Raw genomic sequence first — 27,998 nt, 5'->3', positions numbered from 1 at the left:
ATCAAAACCATTAGAGAATTTAATTTTGTCAAAATTGATGTAGTGTACCTATATTTATGAAACATAAAACATAATTTACTTTTTTTATTAAAAACAAAACAGAACAGACAGAAAAATGCAGTGCATCCTTAAAATAAAAACATCTGTTTTTAATACAATAAATTTGGAGCTTTGAAAAATTAAAATACTTTTAATTTATTTAAAAAAAATACTTACTATGGTATATACTGATTTATTTTACAATAAATGTTAGAAAATTCCAACCACTAACATCGATGCACTTTTAAACCCATTTCCTTGCATTTTTTGTCGCCAGACTAATGAAATTTTTGCGTTCCTTGACGTGGCTAGCGGCATTGAGAATGCAAGCGATCAGTTCATCGCATGTGTCGATGTTTTCATTGTACACCTCGCATTTCACTCATCCCGATAAATAGTAATCTAAGGAAGTAAGGTCCAATGATCAGGGTAGCCGATTTACCAAGTCTCTACAACGAATCCATTTATCAGTAAATTTTTCATCAAAGAATTGTATTAATTCGTTCGTGAAATGCGTCGGTGCTCCATGAAGTTTTTAGGACATTTCAATTCGTTTCGCCAATGAGAAATTTTTAAGCGTTGTAAGAAATTCATTGTTTAAAAATTCCAGATAATTTCTCCTCGTGACACGTTGTTCTAGCATGAAAGGGCCTGTCAATCGGTTGTCGATCGTGCCGTACCGAATGTTCACTGAAAATCGTTCTTGGAATTTCATTCGTCTACAGCATTCTTCAGATCGCCGATGAGAATGCTATTTGTTGTTTATGCCGCTACGAATAAACGTAGCTAAATATTAAGAACGGAACCCACCGGGTTGGTATAGTGGTGAACGCGTCTTCCCAAATCATCTGATTTGAAAGTCGAGAGTTCCAGCGTTCAAGTCCTAGTAAAATCAGTTATTCTTACAAGGATTTGAATACTAGATCTTGGTTACCGGTGTTCTTTGGTGGTTGGATTTCAATTAACCACACATCTCAGGAATGGTCAAACAAAAGACTGTACACTTCATTTATACTTATCCTCATTCATCCTCTGAAGTATTATCTGAAAGGTAATTACCGGAGGCTAAACAGGAAAAGGAAGACCTAAAAAAAAAACGCATATTTCGTCACCGAATTTTTCTGTTTTACGTAAGATACTCGTACTATCATGTAAATTGTGTGAGCGACAGTTCTGGGACGTGTTCTATTAATTTTTTCAAGTTAAAAAACATTATAAGAAATCAAGTTTACCCACTTTTATAAGCCTCAAAAATTTCAGTATGACTTAGAATTCTCTAAGGTTCCTCAGTTGACAATACACATTCATACACATATTATCATACAGAATTTTCTTGCATACTATTGAGTATGCAAGAGACGTAGTGAATGCAATTTATAAGTTTATATAGTTGATTGGTTAACCAAGATAATAAAGATAATATTTTTAACTAAAATATGTCTTTATTATATTTAATTCTAGCCAGTTAAGAAGAAAATAAACTTAGTTAAATTATCTTTAAGTTAACATTCATGCACACAAAACACGCACACACACACACACACACACACACACACACACACACACACACACACACTATTTGAAGATTTTTTGATTAAATTATTATTTTCTTTGTAAAAATAATTTAATAAAAAACTTTTTAATTTTCCTTAAGGATATTACACAACAAATATCAATCAAAGAAAGCTATAACCGTTCTTAAATTCAAATATAGGTCGTTACTTTTATAAATACGTTTAAAAAAATTACATATCTATAAATCTTTACTAGACGACGTTTCCGTAATTAAAACAGTTAAAGCAGAAGATATATTGTCCTTTAACCGCATTCGCTGATATTAGTTTGTTTATTTCACATTTTATTATACGGGTTAAAAACCAGACACATTTTTAAACTCATAAAATTAATACACGATGTCAAACGGGTAAATGTCACCATTACTCAAGGCCGAGAATTTATTAATAGCAACCCATTAAAAACATAAAACTTCTAAGAGTCTTCCAAATAATATATTAAATAATTACTAAGTTATAAGTTAGTTTTCTGAAAATAAGATTGTCAAACCTACATTTCAAAAACTTGGATCACTAGTTACATCAAGCAAATCATAAAAGAAAAAAAAATGGACATTTACTTTCGGTATTTACTCAATTCTGTTTTAGAATTTGGTTATTTTGTATTAAAAATATCATTCATAAATTTCTTAATTATTTTAAGTACTTGAAATCATTAAAAACATTATTCAGTTACATCCTATTTAGTTAGCTTATATTGTTCAAGTAAATAAACTGCGCGTGCGAGTGTTCAGGCGACCGATTCACAAGCATCTCCTATAAATCTTGATGCGTGTAAAAGAAACTCGCGACGTTAATATTCAGTAACCGCGCGATATTATATTTTAAATTATTACATATATATTTTAAATCTAAGACGTTTTATCTGAGTATTTTAAGAGTTATAAATTTTCCACAAACTGTAAAATTTTATTAACTTTATCACTAATATCTTTAATTTCGAAGAAAATAAACAGATAATGAATTCAATTCAGTTTTCGCCATCTTATTGCGAGAAATCCGTAGTGCTGCTAGTATTAAAAGATACAACGGGAGGCCAATTTTGTTTTCTACTATATTATTCGATTCCCAATAATTTGGTTCAACCATATACGTTACATGTTTTACGTCGGGCCGTCAAATGTATATGTTGTACCGAGGTGTCTTCGAAAGCATGAACTCATACGTGGTGCCCGTTTGGGCGCAAAGGTTGGATATGAATCGAACACTTGTTCAAAATTTAAGGAGTGCCCAGCGCAGAGCCTTAATTGTCTGCACTGGTGTTTTTAAAACAACCTCCTACGAGGCTACCGCTGTATTGGGAAAGGCTCTCCCAATCGATTTAGTGGTGAAAATTCGGGCAGCCATGTGGAGATTGCGAAGAAGCCGAGGTATTTGGGATGCGGTTTCGAGCCGGGCCAGTACAGCAGCGGAACGGTGATCGCAATGCACCGGATCTAAATTTCGTTCAGTTGCCCATCTCCCGCCTGCGGAAGAGGCTGCAGAGCCTCGCAATGGAAGCATGATAGCTGAAATGGGACACCACGACTAAGGGAAGATCCTTGTATAAGTTTATCTAGGTTCTGGGAGAATGGTATGCCTCGAACTCGTTTTTAAGAGCAACGGGTGTCCGGGTACTCACTAACCATGTTAATTTAAATCAATGTCTGTTTCGGTTCCGCCTGGCAGCTGCTGAGCTGTGCGTCTACGGAGAGGTCCAGTCAAATGAACACCTGATGTTTGATTGCCCTTGACTGCTCTTGGGGGAGGCCAGAGACCGGGCCACCCTGGAACTTAGAGGTTAAGGGGAAAATTGGTCCTCACGAACGGCGAGTCAATGTGGCGAGAGCTGCACTGTCGGTCCGTGTGGAAGTTCTTTGATGCGGTTACTTTTCATTCATTGATATCTTTCAGAGCGCTAGGACCGACCGTTTTCGAGATATTTGCGATTTTCGTCCAAAAATTCGGATCCGGTTAAAAAGTACTAAATTTTCTCAAAACTCCGATATATATATATATATATATAATAATAAGTATACACCTGATCACCACGAGACATGTACAAACGAATCGGGATTTTCGCTAGTGATCGGTAGATTCCGGTGCTAAGCTAATGGAACGCATATACGGAAACAATCAAATGCCGTTTAGTAGGGTAGGATTTTACGGAGCTCGGTGTAACCTATTAATAATAATAATAATTTATTGTACCGTCTTAATATTTTATAATTTAAGAAAATTTGAATAAAATTATAATACGAGATTAACATAAAACTAAAAACAAAGAAAAATATTACACCGGGAATACATCTTTCATTATGGAAAAGCTTGAATAAAACATAGTCCATATAATTACATACGCAGTATAAAATACATATATATGAATACATATTACATGATCGTATAGTCTGTGCAGCATTACATTAGACATTGAACAGATTTAAATTATTTTATGAAAGAAGCATGTAATTGTATGTACTGAGGTTAGTCTTCAATATATCCCTTATTAAAGTCAACAAAATTGTAATACTTTCCTGGTATCTGTTATTTATTCATACGTGAAAAAATAATTATATAAGAAAAAGGTATCTAAGATTTCTTTTTTGGGGATTGGTGTAATTTATAATGAAATTTTGTTAGAATATTATCATTATATGTTTAAATCAGCCAAAAAAACTCAAAAAGATTAGTATTTTCTTATTTTTTCTGGTTACCCATCCCCAAAATCACCCTCTAAGACATCTGTTTGATTTTCCTACGTTTACTATATTAAATGGAAAAACTAAAAAAATTCCTCTAAAAAATGTACGACCAATAAAAAGTTAAATTTTAACGACAAATTACTCCGTATACACAACTCTCTGTACCGAATATCTTCGAAATCGGTTTATTTAATCAAAAGTTATTTGCTTTTTTTGCTTAACCTCCGAGACCACCGTTAGATATTGCTTCAAAGGATGAGATGAATGATTTGTAGCGTGTGTGAAAATGTCATACCTGATCGGGATTCGAACTCGGGATCACCGGATGAAAGGCCGAGACGCTACCACTCGCGTCACGGAGGCCGGCAAATCAAAAGTTATTAACCTTCAAACACGCCAAGTACGTACATACATACATACGTACGTACGAACAGTTCCCTCCACTTTTTTGTCTTTTTGGGAAAAAAATCCATATCCCATATTTTGACTGACTATGTGAAATAACCTTTCTTCTTGTAGAAGATAACCTTTATTTCTGATAACCCATTTCTGATCTCCCATTCCTGATAACCTTTGTTCTTGTAGCATAGCTATCACGCCAAGAAAGTAAAATCTTAAAAGAAATTTCATTAGTGTGTGCAAAAAAAAAATTTCACGAGGGTAAAATAAAATTTGTATATTTTCTTCATTAATTTAACAATTGAAAATAGTTCTACTTTTTTTAAAATTATTAAAAAACACTATTAATAATTTTTTTTTTTTTAAATTGTTTCTACGGTTATTATGTAGCTTAACGTAAAATAATCCTTTTAAATAAAAACTTCATCTCAAATAATAGAAGTATCAGTTAGAAGAAGACATTAATAAAACTTATTATCGATAAATTAGCAAAAAACAGTATTAGTGAAACAAAATTTACGAATCACTGTCTCAATTTACAGACGAAACCGCTTCACCAAGTAAGGCTGTTGGCATCCAAGAAATAATCAATGCGATCTCATTAAAAATGTTCGGTTCCCTGCTGGCTGCATGAAGTACTGTAGCAGCAGTCACACAGTGCGATGTGATAAATTATATTTATCACTAATAGAAACCGTATTCGCGAAAAGGTGGTAAGCTTTATTAAGCAAATAAAAAAGAGACGCATATATACTCACATATCGTGCGGTCATGAGGAGAAATTTCATCAATTTAATAAAACCTATTTCAAAAATTTGTTATATTTAATTTTTACATTAAATTTGATGTACAATTATTTAAATTACAATTTAGGATTAGATAGAGAAGAATAGAAATAGCCAACATTATATTATATAGTATATAAGAGTATCACATAGTCTGGTCTGTATAAGTTGTTCCTAAAATTCCATTAGCGTTACTGTGTTGGACGTCAATTTATGCTAGTTCCTAAGAGCTCGGCTCCTATTCATAAACACCGCACGTCCTAAAACGTTTCTAGATACGGTTCGCATTTAGCAGACGTGTACAGTACTCTTACCGGTTTCATACAGAAAACTTCGAACTAAACTCTTCGATGAGAAACATTACGGGAAAAGCAAGTCTGAAATATTAATATTCTGTAATGAATATTTCACGATAATAATGTAATCGTCTTAAAAGATAAACTTATATCGCTTAAAAGAAGATTCAAAACTTTTAGATCCGTATCACAATAAATGATTAAAAACGTATTTCATATCATGTTTTTCACATCGAAAGAACCGATACAAACTGTTATTGAAATACAATAACAAAAATAATTGTCCGACGATTAGTTTTAAAAAAATAAGTGAGATCTATCCGCATTTTAACCGTTAAACATTCGTCGTCAGTAGATATAATTGTATTACTTAAAGTAAATAAAAATAAAGACTAAACGTAAATAAAATAGAAACAAATGAATTAAGACCGTTTTATTTATTGATCTACAAGATGTGAAAACCTTATTAAAATAAAAAAATTTTATGTACTTTTCATTAAAAAAAAATTTGTATATGTAATTTAATAGGCGTACAAGGAAGTCATGTGGGACCCACATGATCAGATGTTTTTTATATTTCAAATGCTTAAATATTTTATTGCACGAATTATTTTACAATTACTTTTTTTTTAATATACAAGCGTGTCTAAGAAATTCTTTAATTGGAGTAAGTAGACAAAGACTAAAATATAGAGAAACAGAAAAAATGCCATTGATTTGTATGCAGGTGGCCGTGTATATATATATGTACGTGTGTGTGTGTGTGGGCGCGCGTGCTCTTCCGCTAGTAGGGTTATGTAGACTACTAAATCACTGGCCTGCGATTCTAAAGCGCTCCGCACAATGTCGAGATGTCCCTCTCCAGGAGAGCTGCCCTTCCCGGCCTTAACCTCCTAGGTTCCATGCATACATTTCAAATGCCCTTCCCCCTCAACACGCCCTCTCATACCATCAGGGTCCTCCATACCGTCTTCCTCGCTCTAAGTTGTGAAATTACATCAGTTTAGTTGGTGCCGAGCGTTACTAGCCACATCCACGCGAATCAAATACAGTATGTATGCACGCTTTAGTTAGAGTCATTAAATTAATAAACGAAAAGATATTATATTTAAATAAAATGATTACAATTTTAAATTAAGTTCTGTGTGTAAGTTGTGCATCAGAAACAACCCACAGTTGCAGAACTTTCGCGGAACGCGGTTTTAGCCGTATGAACAATTGTCTGCTTTTTTTATTAGATAAAGTGTTTACTATTTTATTATGAGAGAAGCAACACGTTTTTATTTTGAATACGATTTGAAATAATCCAGTGATATCTGAAAAGATTAGCTCAGAAGTATAACTCCTAGGAAATACGTATTTTTGAGTTTGATTTCAGTTCCCCTGTAAAAAAGTAAATAAGCATTAATTTGAGTTTTAATTGTATAGAAAAAACAGTTACTTTTATCCGATTTATATTAATAAATAATAATATAAATAAATAAATAAACAGTAAAACTATAGCGATAATTAATTAAATAAATATTCCTTTCCTATAAGTATTATTTATGATGTACGCATCAAATATGGGAGAGTTACAGTACTTACGAAATATATAAATTATTTAATATAAAATAATAAATGTATAGAATAAATATAAATAAAATTAAATATAAATTTTATATATATATTTATTTATTTATATAAATAATATATGTAAAATTATAAATATGTATAATTATCAGATATATTAAGTTTTATTAATATATCAAATATATCTAATACTCCGTTCCAAGGATTTAAAAACCAATAAGTATAAAGTACAGCAATAGTACGGTTGAAAGAGTACAATACAGTTCAGATAAAAGTATACACAACATTTTAATCCCGTATAGAATTTTTACAATTGTATGATTTTTCATGTTTTACATGATAAAATAAAAATAGGTGAGAGTCAATAAATGATTTCTTTTATAAATAGTGAATAAAACGTCATTACTAATATTTCCTCACAAAGTGAGCTGTTGAATTAATATTTTTTTATTTTTATTAATTGTTAATGTTAACGTCTAAAATATCCATTTTATTAAAATTTACAATAATGTTTAAATGTTCTTCATCACCTAATTATTCGACTCTTGTTTTGTGGAGTGGTTCTTATTTATCATAGCAGTGATACAAACATTTTTCTATTAATCGCCACCATATTAAATTTCATCCAGGATTATAATTCTCAAGTTATCAGGAAAAATCGATCTTCTCGTTTAAAAGGTTCTACCTCAGGTAAATTACAATTTTAAATAAATGGAATTATTGATCAGTTAAAATTTGTATATGATACATTCAGCTTTTTTTCTTTTCTTGTGATTGACTTTGAAAATTAATAAAATATTAATCAGAATCATAAAAAAAAATTCCATTCACTTTATGAAAAAATATATTAGGATCGTGTGGTAAACAAGAAGAAAATGAGCGATAATTTACTATTTCTTTTCATCCTAATAGTGATGAACTATCCAAACCGTTTTATATAAAAAAAGACTTGTATATATTTTCGAAAATTAAACGGTCATTACTCTAATCTGCAAGATTAAATATGTATTTCCGGAAAAATACATAAATTTTAAAAACCGAATCCTCTAATAAACAGCTTCATATAATAACACACAACTTACACAGGTAATGAACAGAATCAATAATAAAAATTATATGCCACAAAAATGTAAATAATTATATATATATAGATTATTCAGTATTTCTATTCTTTTTAAAATTTAATCTACTCAATTAAATTGATGAAGTTTAAAATATTATCATTATGTAATAATAAACATGTGCAATTATTTTAATTTTTACGTTACCAGATTTTATTTTGCAATATAAAAGTACATATATGTTTATATATATAATAACAAGACTTCTTTTACTTACAAATATTACCTTTGTTACTCTTGGGTGAACCAGTCAACTGCACAAACTTATAAATTAAATACTCTACGTTTAACTTAGAATTCTCTTCTCAAACCACCGGGTTGATCTAGTGATGAACGCATCTTCCCAAATCAGCTGATTTGGAAGTCGAGAGTTCCAGCGTTCAATTTCTAGTAAATACAGTTATTTTATACGGATTTGAATACTGGATCGTGGATACCGGGCTTCTTTGGTGGTTCGGTTTCAATTAACCACTAGATCGTGGATACCGGTGTTCTTCGGTGCTTTGGTTTCAATTAACCACATATCTCAGGAACGGTCGACCTGGGGATGTACAAGACTACACTTCATTTACACTCATACATATCATCCTCTAAAGTAATACCTGAACGGTAATTCCCGGAGGCTAAATAGGAAAAGAAAGAAGCTTCTTCAGGTGACAATACACATTCATACACATATCATACAAAATTCTCTTACATACAAGGTCAGGATGTCTTAACTGAAACGTAATGTATTTAATTTGTATATAATATTTATTAATAATAATAACAGGGAGGAGGTTGTGGTAAAATCAATATATCCTTTCTCGCTGCAGGACCTGAGTTAGGCGGCTAAGTTGATTAAAGGCGGCAAGAGCCCTGGGCCGGATGGATTCCCCCTGAGGTCGTAAAAATTGTGACCGAGACGGTGCCTGGTGTGGTATTGCGTGTAATGAATATGATATTGGAGATGGATACCTGAACGGTGGAGAGGTTCAAGGTTAGTGATGCTATGGAAGAATGATGGTCCTACGGGAACACAGATATCGTTTCGACCACTTTGTTTATTCCTTCGCGAAGTTATTTGAAAGACTAGTCCTTCGAAGACTAAACGACGGTGTAGAGATGGCAGGGGGACTTCAAGAGGATCAATTTGGTTTTCGGCCCGGACGCTGGGCGATTGATGCGATCGGGCGAGTGATGAATATTATTCAATCAGCTACGCAGGGAACACGGAGGACGAGAGAGATAGGAGCGGTCATGCTGTTAGATATACGCAATGAGTTTAATGAGCTACCATGAGAAGTTATATTTCGTGAACTAGAAGCCAGACGAATCCCGACATACCTGCGAAGGGTGTTGCACGAATATTTTAAGGACAGATTTGTGGTGGGCAGGTCGGAAGAACCTAACCCACCGGGTTGGTCTAGTGGTGAACGCGTCTTTCCAAATCAGCTGATTTGGAAGTCGAGAGTTCCAGCGTTCAAGTCCTAGTAAAGCCAGTTAGTTTTACTCGGACTTGAATACTAGATCGTGGATACCGGTGTTCTTTGGTGGTTGGGTTTCATTTAACCACACATCTCAGGAATGGTCGAACTGAGAATGTACAAGACTACACTTCATATACGCTCATACATATCGTCCTCATTCATCCTCTGAAGAATTGTCTAAACGGTAGTTACCGGAGGCTAAAAAGGAAAAAACTAAGGCCGGAAGGACGTGAAACGAAATTTCCGGTGGAGAGAAGTGTCCCTCACGATTCGGTATTGGGTCCGGCCTTGTGGAGCATTTCGATAATGTTCTAAGGCAGCACTACCCGGCGGGCGTCAACCCGGTGGCGTTTGCCAATGATTTGACACTTGTGATTGTGCGTAAAACAGAATAGGAGCTGATGGCGGCCGGTGAAGAAGCGGCTGACATGGTTAAGAGGTGGCTAATAGCTCATGGTCTACGGCTCGCTGAAGACAAAGTGAAAGTGGTTGTTATGGCTGGAAGACGCAGACTACATCCATTGCATTTTAGAGTGGGACACACTATGGTCCACCCTAGTCCAGCCGCGAATATTAGGTAGTATTTAGGCGTGTGGCTGGACAAGAACCGATCCTTTACATGGTGAGGAGGCGACGAGAAACAGGAGACGTGGCAGATAGCGAGATTCGGTCAAAGGAAGGTGGACCTATGGGCTCATAAGCGACATCAGGAACTGGGTGGAGCGAAAGCACGGCAACACAGGCTACGAATTTACCTGGTTCCTGTCTGGACATGGATGTTTTCGGGACTATCTGTACGGAATGAGTAGATGCCATACAAGTCGATGTCACGATTGCGGCGGACTTGATACAGCAGAGCATGTTGTGTTTTTTTGTCCTAGATGGCGCGACTTAAGAGTAGTGCTCGAGGATCAGGGTGAGGAGGGGGCCAACAATATAATCGAGGTAATGCTCAGCAATGGCAACAAGTGGGAGTGTGTCTCGACTACGATCACAGCAATGGTAGGACAGAAGGCCAATGAAGAGAGGCGACGACAGGCTGAGCAGATGCGGATCTATAGAGACGTGGAGTTCGATGACGGGTGATCAAGGGAGGCCAGCTTCTGGGGGTGATCGGTGGAGGCTCCTCGGAGTCGTCGCTCGTCGATCATCCCCTGGGGACGCCTTCCGGTCATACGGATTCGGATAGTTGAGTGCCTGGGTGATCATGCGGGGGCTGTACATACAATATGGCTTAGATCCGGCCCCTGCATGAAGGAGGGGAGGTTTTTTAGCGGTTGAGAGCCCCGCACTGCCGTCAGTGCGGGCCTGACGGCAGCTGGCAGAGCATTTCCTCCCCCTACGGAAAGAAAAAAAAAAAAATAATATTTGTATAATTTTCTTTTAATTTGTATATAATTTGTGTATAGTTGATTGGCTCACTCAAGAGATTAATAAAGATAATATTTTTAAATAAAATATGTCTTGTTATTATATTTAGTTCTATCCAATCAAGAGGAAAATAAACTTAATTAAATTACATTTAAGTTTTTACTTACATATATATATATATATATATATATATATATATATATACGATTTTTCTCTTTGTTAATCGACTGTCTATACCCAATATTTTAAGTAGAGTTTTTATTTAAATAAAAATGTGTGAATGTTGTTACCGAGGTCGATTACATTGTTTAAACATTAGCTTATTGCAATGTAACACAGGTTAGGTTTGGGGTATTTTTGCCAACATTTTTTTTTTGTGTGGCGCCCGCCAGACACCGGTGACCTCGTATTCAGTGTTCCACATTTTTCAGACACGGTGAGCCAGCTTTATTATGTACATAATGAAATTTTTAAACAATGTATACAACAACCGCGCACACGGACAAATTTACCGAATAAACATAACGAATTTAATATAAATGTATATACAATACGTAACACAGGCTATAGAGAAGGCAATCCGTACGACACAATATTATTTTGTCGGGCTAATAAAAGAAGACGCCTAAGTTTGAGTTATGCGTTTTGCAGTCATTACTTTGTTAACTAATACTGTATACACCCTTGTACCACGCGTACCTTTTATCCGAAATGACAATCGCAAAGACGACTTCCGCTTCGTACATGGATTTTAAGGTTTCACATTGATGCAATTATTAATTTTATATATGTTAATAAGCCTATAGAGAATTTTAATAGTGACTGCTTCGTTTTGACTACGAACCTACATCTGGTGATAACAAAATGATAAATTAAATAAACTTGGCTATTAGTAGAGACCGGATTATATGCAACATAAGAAGCTTGAAATATGCATGAAAAATGTCAAAATATGCAACTTTAAATAATAAAAAAAATAGTAATCTTTAGTTTTTTTATTCCAAAATCAGCATACAACTAGTAAATAGTTGAATAAAATATCGATAAATTAGATAATTAACAATTATTTAACATTTTGTTACTTTAGTTAACATAAACAAGAAGTACTGTTCCGCGACTGCTAAGTGCGCTCTACGAGCTGTGCAGCTAATAGGTTTGGCCGGCTACAATGTAAGATTTCATTTATTTACTAGGGACCCTACCGAAAAGTATTGTAAATATAGCGAAAATATGCATCATCACTAGATTTTAAGGAAAATAAGCAATAACCGGTGAGAATAGGCTTAATATGCAACTGCATATAATCCGGTCTCTAGCTATTAGTAATTACCGGTATTAGAAAATGAACTCGTATCTACGACGTGGCGCCAGACTTGTCGGAAGCTGTCCTTAGGATTTTTCTCGCATATTGGCTATTCTTATTTCATATGAAATATTTTTATCTGTCACTTCGTGATCGGTTTTCACTTAATAACGACCGTTCAATACGTAACGATTTCGTGCAGTAGAACTACAGAATGAGTGAAAGAAAGAGACTGCGTTCAATCATTGCTGAAGAAAAGTTACGCGTTATCGCTTACGAAAAGGAACATGGAAATCCTGTTAAAGGTAGAAAATTAGACATAGCGATTCCTGGATTCGTGATCGACGAATTTCTCTATTCAATAAAAACAAAAAGAGAATTTTGGTTGAAAAACACGAAATATCCGGAAATAGAGGAAAAACTTGCAGCAAATATATGGAATGTACGTCGGTTAGGATATGTGATTTTTATACAAAAGTGTTAGATGAAAGTCCTGGAAATCGCCTATAAATTAAATATAGGTAGAGATGAATTTAAAGCTAATCTTAATCGGGTACGCAGTCTTATTTTCCGACATAAGTTTTCTATTCGAAGGAAGATGACGATAGCACAGCGGCTTAAGAAATGTACGAAAGTAAACTGACGATGTTTCAAAAATGTCACAAATTTAAAAAAGGAACAATAATTCCTTACATCAAATTGGGAATGCGGACCAGACACCGGTAACTTCGAAATGCAACGACAACGATTGAATCACTAGGTATAAAGAGTGAACCGTATACGAACAGCCGGTTACGAAACAAAGTTGCTCGGTTATAGTGCCAAAAATACTCAAGTTTGTAATTTTTAAAAGAAAAAATCTACTGAAAGATGAAATAATTCCACTTGATATTGTCGTAAAAGGGACTGATGAATAATGAATTAGTACTAAGCTAGATTAAATGAATCTGGGAGCGTTGACCAGCGCTTTATTACAACAACCTTTCACACTTATAAAGACAGTTTTAAGGATTATATCGATGATGTTAAACCGAAGACTGATTGTTGAAAATGTGATCAGTTATTATTCCTGGTGGAATGACATCTATTCTTCAACCTCTACATATGTACGTAAACCGACCGTTTAAAATCAAACTCCGTAAACACTACACAAACTGGACGGCCAGCACGACACACGCGACTACACCATTTGGTAATTAAGGGACCATCTTTGATATAAATTTGTGAGTGAATTATTGCGGGTTGGTCAGAAGTACTAGATGATTTGATTAAAAACTCGTTCAAAAAAATGTATTTTAAACGCTCTCTATGGAAACGATGAAAATTATTTGTGGTTATTTGATAACGAAGATAACTGCAATTTTAGAATGAGGGAAACCCGAGCACTGATGACAGTAATTAAGGTAAATACCTGCTGTAATTTCTATGCTTTTAATTAAATATTTACAGTATAGATAAACAATCTATACTGTTGTGAAAAAAGCGAATACTGAAATCCTGTAATACGATCAATCTTCCATGGTGATTTTGTATTCCGTGGAATTCCAGTGGTATTTCCATGGTATTTTAAAATACAAAAAGTAACAATTTTTTTTACTTGTTTCCATTTTCTAAACCTGGGTGCGCGTTTTACATGAGTGCGGTAGTATACACCACCGTATACACCCAAAACACATTATAAAACAAACTAAATTTTGTTTTGTTTTTATAGCGTGGGGCATAGAAATTTCCAAATTGGGAGATTAGCAAATTTTTCAGTTATAATTTTATTCTCGGAAACATACAATACAACGTGGGAATTAGTATTATTTATTATTATTGAACTTATAAATCAATTAATACATAATACATATTTTTATCAATTAGATCTATTAATTATTTATAGATTAGTTGTAATATAAAAAATGTAATAATATAGTGTAATTTTAATAATATAAATGTAAATACTGTAATATAAAAAATATCATTAGTAAATAATTTTTAATGTTAATTAATTTTGCCTTCTCTTTATTAAAAAAAATATACATAGGATATGTATGTAACTTTGTATTCTTTACACAACCAGTTCTTTTTTTTATAACTTATTTACTCGAATATTTATTTTTAGTTCTCTGTATTATGTTTGGACAATCTTCAAAGATTTTTTTCGATATTTATTGTGTTTATCGTTTCATTAATTATGTTTATTTTGTTGCACGATAACGTTTGGTAAATTTTTTTAACATTTAATTTAGTCATCATGTTATGAAATAAACATTGGAATACTAACCAAAAATAACTCGTCTCTGTAAAATAAAAAAATTAATTAAAGTATTTTTCACATTTACAATATTTTTTTTATTACAAAATAAATTTTTTATAAAACTTTTTAGAATATTATTTTTATATTTCTATACATAGAACTAGCAGTTAATGACGTTAAAGAACAATTTAGATCCGGAGTAACAGTACACGGTGAAAAGATAAAGATGCTACGATTTGCTGATGATATAGTAATTCTAGCCGAGAGTTAAAAGGATTTATAAGGAACAATGAACAGCGTGAATGAAGTCCAACGCAAGAACTACCGCATAAAATAAACAAGAAAAAATAAAAATAATGAAATGTAGTAGAAATAACGAAGATGGACCACTGAATGTAAAAATAGGAAAAAAAAAGATTATGGAGGTAAAAGAATTTTGTTATTTGGGAAGTATAATTACTAAAGATGGACGAAGCAGGAGCGATATAAAATGCCGAATAGCACAAGCGAAACGAGTCTTTAGTCAGAAATATAATTTGTTTACATCAAAAATTAATTTAAACGACAGGAAAAGATTTTTGAAAGTATATTTTTGGAGCGTAGCTTTATATGGATGTGATACTTGGACGATCGGAGAACCTGAGAAGAAAAGATTAGAAGCTTTTGAAATGCGGTGCTATAGGAGAATGTTAAAATTTAGTTGTGTGGATAAAATGACAAATCGCGTTGCAGCAGATCGATGAAGAAAGAAGCATTTGGAAAAATATAGTTAAAATAACAGACAGACTTATAGGCCACATATTAAGACATCGTGGAATAGTCGCTTTAATATGAGAGGGACAGGTAGAAGGAGAAATTGTGCATGCAGGTAACGTTTGCATTATGCAAAACAAATTGTTAGGGATGTAGGATGTAGGGAGTATAACGAAATGAAACAACTAGCACTAGATAGGGAATCTTAGCAGCTGCATCAAACCAGTCAAATGACTGAAGAAAAAAAAAATGGTAACATTTCGTATCGAATTTGAACGATTTAACGATGGAGAAAGCGGTCTGGAATCGTTTCCTAGAATATAATTATTATTCATTAGATATATCAAAAATTTGGTCCGCCCCGTTGCCACAAAAATAGGATTTAAAAAAAAATAATGAAACATGCACCTTTTTATTTAAAAAAAATGTCTAAATAGTAATTTTCCCGACTTTAACACCTTCGGCTTCATATAATGTCATGAGAAATATTTCCCTTTTTTGCTACTCTCCAAATTGGATTTTTGAAAAATGGTAGAATGTCAATTTGTTTTTAAAGAAGATTCTATCTAAATATTAATTTTCATGACTGTAACACCTTCAGTTCCTGAAATATTAATTTTTACTACCTTACAAAAGATATTTTTCAAAATCCTTCGTTAAAGAGTGTCTACGTTATAGATCACCTTATAGATCACAATTTAGATCCGGAGTAACAGTACAAGGTTAAAAGATAAAAATGTTTCGATTTGCTGATGATATAGTAATTCTAGCCGAGAGTAAAAAAAGATTCAGAAGGAACAATGAACGGCATGGATGAAATCCTACGCCAGAAATACCGCATTAAAAAAAATAAACTTGAACAAAACGAAAGTAATGAAATGTAGTAGAAATAACGAAGATGGAAGTTATTTTGGAAGTAAAACTACAAAAGATGGACGAAGCAGGAGCGATATAAAATGCCGAATAGTACGGATGAAACGAGCCTTCAGTAAGAAATATAATTTGTTTACATCAAAAATGAATTTAACGTCAGGAAAAGATTTTTTTAAAGTATATGTTGGGAGCTCAGCTTTAAGTGGAAGTGAAACTTGGACGATCGGAGTACATGAGAAGAAAAGATAAGAAGCTTCTGAAATGCGGTGCTATAGTAAAATGTTAAAATTTAGATGGTTGGATAAAGTGACAAATGAAGAGGTGTTGCGGCAAATCGGTAACAAAAGAAGCATTTGGATAAACATAGTTAAAAGAAGAGAAAGACTTATGAGCCACATATTAACGCATCCTGGAATAGTCGCTTCAATATTGGAGGGACAAGTAGAAGGGAAAAATTGTGCAGACTGACAACGTTTGGAATATGTAAAAAAAATTGTTAGGGATGTAGGATGTAGGGGGTATACCGAAATGAAACGACTAACACTAGATAGGGAATCTTGGAGAGCTGCATCAAACCAGTCAAATGACTGAAGACAAAAAAAAATAGTTATTATTTATATATATATATTAGCATCCCCGTCGCGGCTAAATGTTCACATGCATTTCCCATAGTGGTTAGAGGATGTTTATCCAGTCAGGGCTCGCTTGGCTCCTGTATTCATAAATAGAATAGATAAATAGAAATTAAAGCGTGTTCAATTTATAACAACTATCAGTGTAATGTAATTTCTTCAGAGGAACAGTTTGGTCAGACCACATCCCATTAATTTGTTTTTTGATATCCTTCACGGCTTCGCTCGTGAAATACATAATCACAATTTCGAGCCTTAATTACCATCACAATGTTAACAAATCTCATAAATATTGATACAATAGCGGTAGCATAAAACGGCAAAAATGTAAAAAGTCTGTTTTTTATTCCTTAAAATATGAAAATTCAAAAACCCGAAAATATTTTTAAGGTAACAAGGTATTTTTAATATTTTTAACGTGCCGCTTTGGTGTACCACTATCGTTGTTTGGATGGAAACTCTATCCAACCCTATGTTGGATAGAGTTTCCAACCCTATGTCTTCAACATAGGGAGGCAAACTAAGACCTATTCCCGGTGGGGGATCCCTTTTGAGGCGTGACGTCCAGGCCGGAGCCCGGTGAGGTGATATCTTGCGGTCCCCACATTACAGGCATGGCATATAATTAAAAAACAGGGTCCCGGATACCTGGAGGGAACTTTAGTTCCCGACAAGATAGTTTGAGGCGGTGGCATTCCCTTTTACTGAGTAAATGCTTAATTGCGAATCCAGCTCCGAGGGGGGGGGGCATAAACCAGTGATGTTCTCAGAAAAAAAAGTTAATTAAAAATATGTTTTTTATTAAATAGTATACAAACATTTATAACAACTTATTTTTTTTTTTTTTTTGTTTCTTTTCATCACAACTGCAGATGGTTTCGTTTCTGTTCTAGTATATTACCTTTCACTTGCAATTTATCGTATAAACTGAGACATTAAAAGTACATAATCTTGACAAGATCCTTGGTTAATTATATTATTGCTTCATCTCACACATTAGCGTTCAAAGTAGACTTTATAATTGTTTTTTAATTGAATTTTCTAACCAAAGTTATCAGAAAATTAATATGAAATATTAATCAAAAAATTATTAACTTATTTAGAACTAACTTTAAAGAATTGTTCGAAACTATGAAAACTTTTTTGTCACGCAAATATAAATATTCATATCAATGTTTGTCCATTTAATATGAAGAGTTTACTTGATTAAAAAATAATAATAAACTTTTGCATAAAAATAGCTATATATCTGACAGCTTTTGATTACTATAAAAGACACATTTATATAACATTTATTTTGCGCAAATATATACATATATATATATATATATATTTAATATTATATATATTAATATATATAATTTAATATATATATTTTTTCCTAATGTATACTTTGCAATGTGTTCAACTAATAAATAATAAATTACTCCCTTCCACCCAATGACATGAGGATGATATGTACGACATATAAATGAAGTATAGTTTTATACAGACTCAGGCCGACCATTCCTGGGACGTGTGGTTAATTGAATCCCAACCACCACAGTACACCGTCATCCACTGTCTAGTATTCAGATCCGTATAAAAGCGACTAATCTAATACGATTCGAATCTCAGAACCTTCAACTTCAAAAATCTGGAGTTAATCAACCTATTTGCAACGACGAGTTAATTACTAGACCAGCCCGATGGGATATATATTATTATAACATACAAACTTTATTAGGATTTTCAAAAAGAAGAAATGCGTGTTGGTCAAATATTTTTTTATCCAAGTATAAAATAAAAAATCGTAACCGAAAACCAAAATCCTTTAATACTTAAAAAATTGAATATCGTGTATTTTCGAGAATTAATATAAAAAGATTATACAATTCGGTTACCTAATAATATGACGAGTGAAAAATAAATAGAAAACACATATTTATAACAATTAAAATAATTTATATACATGACAAAGTTACTTGACCGACTGACTTATCAAAGCACAGCACATATCGCTTAAACTGCGTAGGTGAATTTTAACATCATTAACTGTTAGTTCTATGTAAAGATTAAAAAGTAACGGGGATAGGGAACATCCTTGTCGGACTCCCTTTTTTATTACAACTTCTTTCTTATGTTCTTCAATTATTACTGTTGCTGTTTGGTTCCTGTAAATGTTAACAACTGTTCTTCTATCTCTACACTTCAACCCTAATTTTTTTAAAATGCTGAACATTTTATTCCAGTCTACGTTATCGAATGCCTTTTCTAGGTCTATGAATGCCAAGTATGTCGGTTTGTTTTTCTTTAATCTTTTTTCTACTATTAATCTGAACTCTAAAATTGCTTCCCTTGTCTCTATACTTTTCCTGAAACCAAACTGGGCTTCTCCTAATACTTCTTTGATGCATGACTAGTTAAGGTAATTTTTTTGTATTCTTCATATTTATTTGCTTATGCTTTCTTTGTTATCATGACTATAACTATCTTTTTGAAGTCTGACGGAAATTCCCCTTTTTCGTAAATATTACACACTAGTTTGTATAATCTATCAATCGCTTAACAATAAAAACTATAAAAGAATAATACTGAAACTGCTTTCTCAGGACTTTGCAAATTTATCATAATGATCTTCGTATGCTGTTGTTAGCGGCTACTGGTATTTGCTTATAAGTTGGGAACCGCCTGGCCAATTTGAATGATTCTTTTGTCATCTTTACTGAACTTTAAGAAGGTTTAACATGTCAATCTATTCAGATAAATCAGTCATTGGGTGATCAGTAAGGCTTAAATCGAATCGTATCGAATTTTACAATGTTTAAAATATCTGTTATAGTAAAATTCTGAGTCGTTGCCTTAATTACTATGGTTTTATAACACAGTTAAGTTTTTCATACAAAAAAAATAGATTGAATTTTATTTTGACGAATCAATTAACAAATTGTTTAGACTGAACTTGCAGGATTTAATAAAATTTTAATAATTCCCAATATTCGTAGGTAGAAGAAACGTAAATTTTCCTAACGAACTCAACCCCATACAAAATGTCAGACGGTTTGTACATTACATAGAGAATTTATTTTTCAAAGAGAAAAATATCTTCAGTATTTATAAGACATAAAAAAATATTTTTAAGATTACTTTAAAATAGATTAAGCGTAAGATTTAAAATAAAAAGCTCCACAATGACTATGATGTACTTTATAACAATATTTTTTACATTACTTACATTTGAGTCGCTGAATAAATAGCGGGCTATTACAGTCGATTACAATCAAAAAGGGAGGTGTACAACTAGATGTTACAGCAGTCCTAAATTCAAAATTTCAACCATTCTACGGCTAATCGTTTTTGAGTTACGCGAGATATATACGTACAGACGTCACGCCGAAACTATTCAAAATGGATTCATGGATGGTCAAAATGGATATTTCCGTTGAAATCTGAAAACCGAGGTATTTCGCGATGAAAATATTTCCTTGTACTTAAGTAAAAACTATAATCTTGATGTTATTTTTATGTATTTTTTACAAACTATTTGGGTTACATACATTCATACACACATACAAACGTACGTAGGGATGGTAAAAATGGATATTTCCGTTGAAATCTGAAAACCGAAATTTTTCGCGATCATTGTGATCGCGAAAAATTTCGGTTATACTTCCTCTAGGAAGTAAAAAGTTGATACAAATGCAAATTTTTCAATTTTTGTATTTTTCTGTTTGTAAGGGTTACGTGTAAACAGTAAACCTCGTTTTAATTTAATTATCAGGTTAACTTGCCGTTTACAGAATTAATATTACCTATGTTTGTTGTGGCTTCATTTGATATCCTCTTTTTGCTTTTATTTTGTGGTTTTCATTTGAAGGATTCTTTTGTTAAAAAATAAGTTTTGGCATTAACTTACATAGAAAGCAGTTTATCAAACAAAATATTAAAGAGAAAGATAAATAAATAAATAAAACCCGTCTCCGTTTTGGGTGAATATTTTTATAATTTATATTCTAAAAATGGATTTTTAAAAATAAATTATACGGACGAAAAATAATGTCCTAACAACTGTTTTTGCACCTTTTTTTTATAATAAGGATTTTCATTCAACTCCATTTTGGCAAAACCACTTTGATTTACTAGCCGATGAGTTATTTCAGCGTTTACAGAGTAAAACTGAAATCGAGGAGATGCTTAAACAACTTTCATAAAAAAGTGGTCCTGTGCCGATCGCGATTAGGAAATGTCAGTGCTATTCACGGGTATCTATGTGAACAGAAAATGCACCACTATGCGTATGAGATGCGACTGCTGGTTGACTGTTCGCCACATCCTTGTGGATTGGATATGTTACGGAGGCTTACGTCGCACATTTAAATTACCGAGGGACATTCGCCGTATCCTAGGCAATGATAAGAATGTACTGCACCGGGTATTGTTCTTCATAAAATTTAATGTTAACCAATCATAAATTTTGATTTAATTATGTTATTCGTGTTGTATATTTTCTCCTGGTGGTTACGACTCTTTTATAATTTTAGTCTTAATCTTGTTATTATCATAGTTTTCATCTTATTTTATTAATAATTTTGATATGCGTAAAGGAGTTTTTTTTGTTATTGCTTTGTTCTGAACGATGATAACGCGAAAACGTTTTTCGACCCCCCAAAATTACAAATTTTGAAATTTCAAATGAGGGTTCTTTTTTCCATTGTTTCAGTGTTCTGTTTGTAGCTTTTTAGCTTAAAATGTATTTGAAAATAACATTATACAAATAATCGTTTGAGTTTTTTGACCGAGGGTTCACTTCTAGATAACAGATAACTTGAAAAAAAACAAACAGGTACTTGAAAAAAAAACAAAACATATAGCATATATATATATAAAATAAAGTATGTTTATATTAAGGGCCATAATATAAATGGCTGTAGGTGGCCTGCATAGAATACGAGTCACTCCTGAATCCGGAATATTCATTTTCAAAAAATTGCTTATTCAGCGACTTATATCGCACGTCATGTTATCGCACATCCGTTTGCCAAGGTTACTGAAATTTGGATTTTCATCTTAAACCTTCACTCAATTTATCACAAGTTATACTTAGAAAAAGCAACTGTAACCACTCCCTTTCACATCTCAGGTATTTTATCTGCATTATTAGAAAAACTGCGTCAGATAATATAAAGTAAATTACTGTACCCCAAGTGCATGTATATAAAATGCATTATATATATATATATATATATATGTGTGTGTGTGTGTGTGTGTGTGTGTGTGTGTGTGTGTGTGTGTGTGTGTGTATGTGTGTGTGTGTGTGTGTGTATATATTATTTATAAAAATTATTTTTTTTTTACTTAGTGTTTTTAATATTTAAGTTTAATACTTTTTCCAGAAATTTTTGCTATATCAAAAATTATAAAATTTATTTTAAAAATAATTGATTAATTAATAATTAATTTATTTCGGTTTTTGAGCTGCTGCTATAACAATATTATTATGAAACTAATATTATTTTTGGTACTGTGATTTAAATATATATATATATTTTTTTCCTAATGTTTACGTTGCAGTCTGTTCAACTAATGAACAGTATGCAACATGAGCCCCCACGGCTCAATGAGATGAGGAAAATATGTATGACATGTAAATGAGATGTAGTATTTTACAGACACGGGCCGTTCCTAAGACGTATGGTTAATTGAACTCCAATCACTAAAGTGATGCCGGCCTCCATGGCGCGAATGGTAGCGTCTCGGTCTTTCATCCGGAAGTCCTGGGTTCGAATCCCGGTCAGGCATGGCATTTTCACACACGCTACAAATCATTCATCTCACTTCCTGAAGCAATAACTAACGGTGGTCAGGAGGTTAAACAAAATTAAAAAAAATCACCAAAATACACCGGTACCACTGTTTAGTGTTCAAATCCGTTTAAAAGCGACTAGCTTTTATTAGGATTCGAACCTCGAACCTTCTATTTCAAAAATTAGCTGTTAAACGACTGATTTGCGACGAGTTAATTGCTAGACCAGCCCGATGGGCTATGTAGATAATGTCGCTAATACTAGATCGTGGATACCGGTGTTCTTTGGTGGTTGGGTTTCAATTAACCATGTATCTCAGGAATGGTCGAACTGAGACTGTACAAGACTACACTTCATTTACACTCATACATGTCCTCTGAAGGATTATTTGAAGGGTAATTATCGAAGGCTAAACAGGAAAAAAAAGAAGAAGACCAGCCCGATGGACTATGTATAAATTTGAATAATTTAAATTAAATATATTATTTTTCAAAGCCAACCGCCGTGTTCAAATTTTATTTGTTTATTAATTATATTTCTGTTGCTATATTTTGTGATGTATGTCTTGATTACTAATTTATGTATTCATATATAAAATTGATTTATTCTCGCCTGTGGTAGATTATTGTGATGAAAGGGTTGCCAGTATATAGATAAATTTATAAGTATCAGCCTGTATCCTAATGATTTTTCTTCATTACTTTTTTACTAATGAAGAAACATCATTATTATTACGAATTATTATTCGTAATAATAATTACGAATAATAATTCAATCGTTATAATAATAATTATTGTTATTCGTAACAATAATTATTCATAATAATAATAATAATAATTACGAATTATTATTGTTACGAATTATTCAGCATTGTTGCTAAATGATTCTTACGATCGATTTTGTAATTTGAAGATACATTATTTATAATTACAATTTTATTTTTAATTTAAACCCGAATTTATAGCATATTATACAAAATGTGCTGTTCATAATGAAATAATTTTTTCATAGAAAACTTTATAACAATTTTTATCTGTTATTTCTTATAGCATACAATTTTATTCTACTTTTATATTATTTAACGAATAATTACAGAAATTTTTTATTTAATATATTACGAATTCCTATTAATAACTAACTAATCGTGTTAAAAATTGAAAAATATTACATTTTTGAAAATTCTGTTTAATCTGTTTGTTTTTGTAAAGCACAGTTTGGAAAAAGAAATGAAAGAACAGGAATCTTTAGACATGTCTAGATTTTTGAAATCATAATAAGAAAAATTGGTCGAGCATTGTAACAAAAAACTTTACTATTTTAAAGATAAACAGGAAAAATTAATAATATCAATTCATCTGATCATGTTTTAAATAATTAAATTTAACATTTTCATTCGTATAAAAGAAAAAAAATTATACGAACTGTTTTAAAAAATAAATCATATTAGATTTAGTTATAATTGGATTCATAAAAACTATTGAATATTAAGATCCTTAATATTCAATAGTTTTTATACTGTCTGGCAAGTCTGAGCCAGTAAACCGATAATGAAGAATTTTTGAGATAAATTTTAAGGTTTTTTTTTTTGTAATAAAACATTCAAATACTTCTTTTTGTTCATTAATTAAATCTTGTGAATATTTAATACAATTTTTATATACATATATCTTTTAGAATTTTTATAACATTTAATCTAAATATAGCTGCCAAAATATCGATATTTTATCATGCTTAAAATTTAAGGTAACTGTCTGTAACATTAAAGCGATTGAAAAATAAAAATATCTATTTGTAAGCACGAGAAGGAATAACGATTCTATTGTCCTTGATTTCATGGATCGACACAATTTTACTGTGCCAAAAAAAAAGAATACAAAAAAAACAAAAGAAAAATAGATTTCGCTGAAACGCCCTTGCGTATCGCATTAAAACAGTACGGACTATCAGACGTGTGTGGGATGAGAGCTGGCTTAGTCGAATAATTTTTCCGGGACAATCCAAATTCAACTGGAGGGGTGTATGTATATGCGTGTATAAAGGAACAAGAGGAAGACAAAGAGAGAAGTAGAGCGTCTGTCGGCAATCCGACTCAAAAATAAATCTGGTACCGGTCCAATCCCGTTCTACTATCTATTTCTATTATAAATCACAGACTCCAAACACTTTACTTCACGAGTGTGTAGCCGCGTTGAGTCCGATTGTACTCGAGTGCAGAGTGTAGTTGATATATATATATATATATAATTATCTGGTATAACATTAGTAGTTAATAATTTGGTAGAATTACTCGATAATCCGAGCTCTTCGTTAAGTTCTTATAATATACGGTTAAAAGGTGAGTAATGATAACCGCAACCTATATATGTATTATCCACCGACGTCCGTTGCAACTTCTTTCATAAACCGATTACCGATATGAAACATTCAAATTAAAAGAAATAATAATAAAATAACAAATAGCGCGCTTTTATATTGCAAATTTTCTTGTAATTTTACCTCGTGGATTTTCAATGATATTTTCACGAGAAATTTTTTTCAATCTTACCTTAAGATCTGTCTTGAATTACGGGAAGATTGATTAAACTTATTGACCTACTTCACGGAGGAGAATGTTAGAAAAAAATTACTTTTCGAGGACTGCAAATTAGGACGAAGTCGGCATCTAATTAGTGGGGAAGCACTATGGCGTGAGCTTCATTACCGGTCACTAGCGATGTAAGTCGATGATGGCAGCGGGTTCATTCATCATCATTAGTTTAGGCGAAGAAAGTATTTATTTCGATAAACAGATCTAGCTATAAGTCAAATTTTACGTCTTTTCAGGTATTAAGGCTTAAATTTATTTGTCTTATTTACAAATTTATAAATTATTTTATTTAGTTATTTTGATAATAGCATTACTATAAAAAAATCTTAAGGATTACATCTTTTCCTGTAGTATTTTTGTTTTACACAGATTTTACATTTATATTGAAATATTTAACGTGAAGAAAATGAAAAACTTTTTTTTGAAGATCGCTTCATCAGTTTGATTATACACAAGAGAATAATTTTTTTTTGTCTTCAGTCATTTGACTAGTTTGATGCAGCTTCCAAGGTTCTCTATCTAGTGTTAGTCGTTTCATTTCAGTATATCCCCTATTTCCTACATCCCTAAGAATTTGTTTTATATATTCCAAACGTTTCCTGCCTGCACAATTTTTTCTTCTACTTGTCCCTTCAATATTAAAGCGACTATTCCAGGATGTCTTAATATGTGGCCTATAAGTCTGTCTCTTCATTTAACTATATTTTTCCAAATGCTTCTTTTTTCATCAATTTACCCCAATATCTCTTCATTTGTCACTTTATCCACCCATCTAATTTTTAACATCCTGTAGCACCGCATTTCAAAAAAGCTTCTAATCTTTTCTTCTCAGGTACTCCGATCGTCCAAGTTTCACTTCCAAATAAAGCTACGCTCTAAACATATATTTTCAAAAATCTTTTCTTGACGTTTAAATTAATTTTGATGTAAAAAATTTCTGACTGAAGGCTCGTTTCGCCTGTGCTATTTGGCATTTTATAACGCTCCTGGTTCGTCCATCTTTAGCAATTCTACTTCCCAAATTACAAAATTCTTCTACTTCCATAATCTTTTCTCTTCCTATTTTCACGTAAGAGAATAATAATTTAAAATAAATTTTATTTTAAAATGTAACTAGTTTCATTTGTAAATGAATTAGTGTTTGTAACAGACTGCACGGTTACGCGGTGAATGGAGCATCGAAAGAAATATCAATAAAACAATGTTTAGTTAATATAAAAATAACCCACCGGGTTGTTCTAGTGGTGAACGCGTCTTCCCAAATCAGCTGATTTGGAAGTCGAGAGTTCCAGCGTTCAAGTCCTACTAATGTCAGTTATTATTACACAGATTTGAATACTAGATCGTGGATACCGGTGTTCTATGGTGGTTAGGTTTCAATTAACCACACATCTCAGGAATGGTCAAACTGAGACTGTACATGACTAGACTTCATTTGCACTCATACATAACATCCTCATTCATCCTCTGAAGTATTATCTGGAAGGTAATTGCCGGAAGCTAAGCAGGAAAAAGAAAGATTTAATGACTTGAGGAATTGAAATCCGGACGAATTTCAGATTACAACAGAAATTTCTATCGCTGACTTTTGTTCCTGATTTTTTTACTCCTGTAATTATTCACTTTTCACTTTTTCACAAAAATTGTTAGAGATTTAACAACTTTACTACATGTTATATTGGGTATTTATCCATTTTCTGGTCAATTAACGAACAATCATTTTAATTGTTAATTTATATTAAAAAAAAAAGATTCAACTAATAAAACATGATATATATCGTTTTCTTTATCAAATATATATAAAAGTCAAGATATCAACAAGACTGAATCGACCATTCTAATGCTCCTATTGGACGTTATAGGAAATCTCGGAATGTTTAGAGGTTTCCTCAGCTAATCATGAGATTGAAGTTAGCAGTTCTTTTTTTTATAATCTTGCATTGAATTACATTAATGTTTAGTATATCAGTTAAACAAAAAAATACACAGTAAAATTAATAAACCTCTACCGTGTTTCAAAAATAAATGTTAACCGGTTAGTCGGAATCATAGAATGTGAAAAGTTTGCTATTTTTTAAGTTTTTTGGGAGGGAGATTAGGAAGGACCGGCATTATCCAGTAAGTTCTTCAGTCATTACAGTTACTGTATAGCCTTCGAACAGGAAATAAAGAGTGTCAGTTGATCCGTAGACCCGATTTCAAGGATGCACTGGTTCTTTAGATCCTCCGCACTGAGAAACTAGTAGGGTCAGATCAAATCAATAAAAACAAAACCAGTTGAAGAAACGATCAAGGATATCAAAAAGAAGTTGGGTAATGAGAAAGGACGATCTATCCTCATGGATAAGTCGGGATAGTCTATCGGCTTCCTTTTTTTGTTTTTAGCTTTATTTAGCTTGATCTGAGATCTATATCAGCAAGGATTTTTTTTAATAAGTATTTTCTTGAAAGAAACAATTTTTCTTGGTTTAGGAATCTTCATATAAAAAATTCAGTCGTAAAAAAGTTATAATGTTTT

At 32.3% G+C, this 27,998-nt stretch overlaps 1 protein-coding gene across 3 annotated transcripts in view; it reads left to right on the top strand.

Annotated features, from left to right (window-relative positions):
* Hk (potassium voltage-gated channel subfamily A regulatory beta subunit hyperkinetic) overlaps positions 1-27,998 on the top strand; it is a 683,771-nt gene that overhangs the window by 53,523 nt on the left and 602,250 nt on the right. The window contains exon 1 of one of the 3 annotated variants that reach the window (XM_075355869.1): positions 24,653-25,228. The exons of the other annotated variants lie outside the window; for them this stretch is intronic. The gene's annotated coding sequence lies outside the window, so the exon portion shown is untranslated. Of the gene's footprint in view, positions 1-24,652; positions 25,229-27,998 lie in introns of those variants that run through there. 3 annotated transcript variants of the gene reach the window in all.

This window comes from Lycorma delicatula, chromosome 2, assembly GCF_047948215.1.
Source record: "Lycorma delicatula isolate Av1 chromosome 2, ASM4794821v1, whole genome shotgun sequence".
NCBI lineage: Eukaryota > Metazoa > Arthropoda > Insecta > Hemiptera > Fulgoridae > Lycorma > Lycorma delicatula.
Note: the sequence above shows the minus strand (reverse complement) of the source record. Positions and strands in the feature narration are given on the sequence as shown.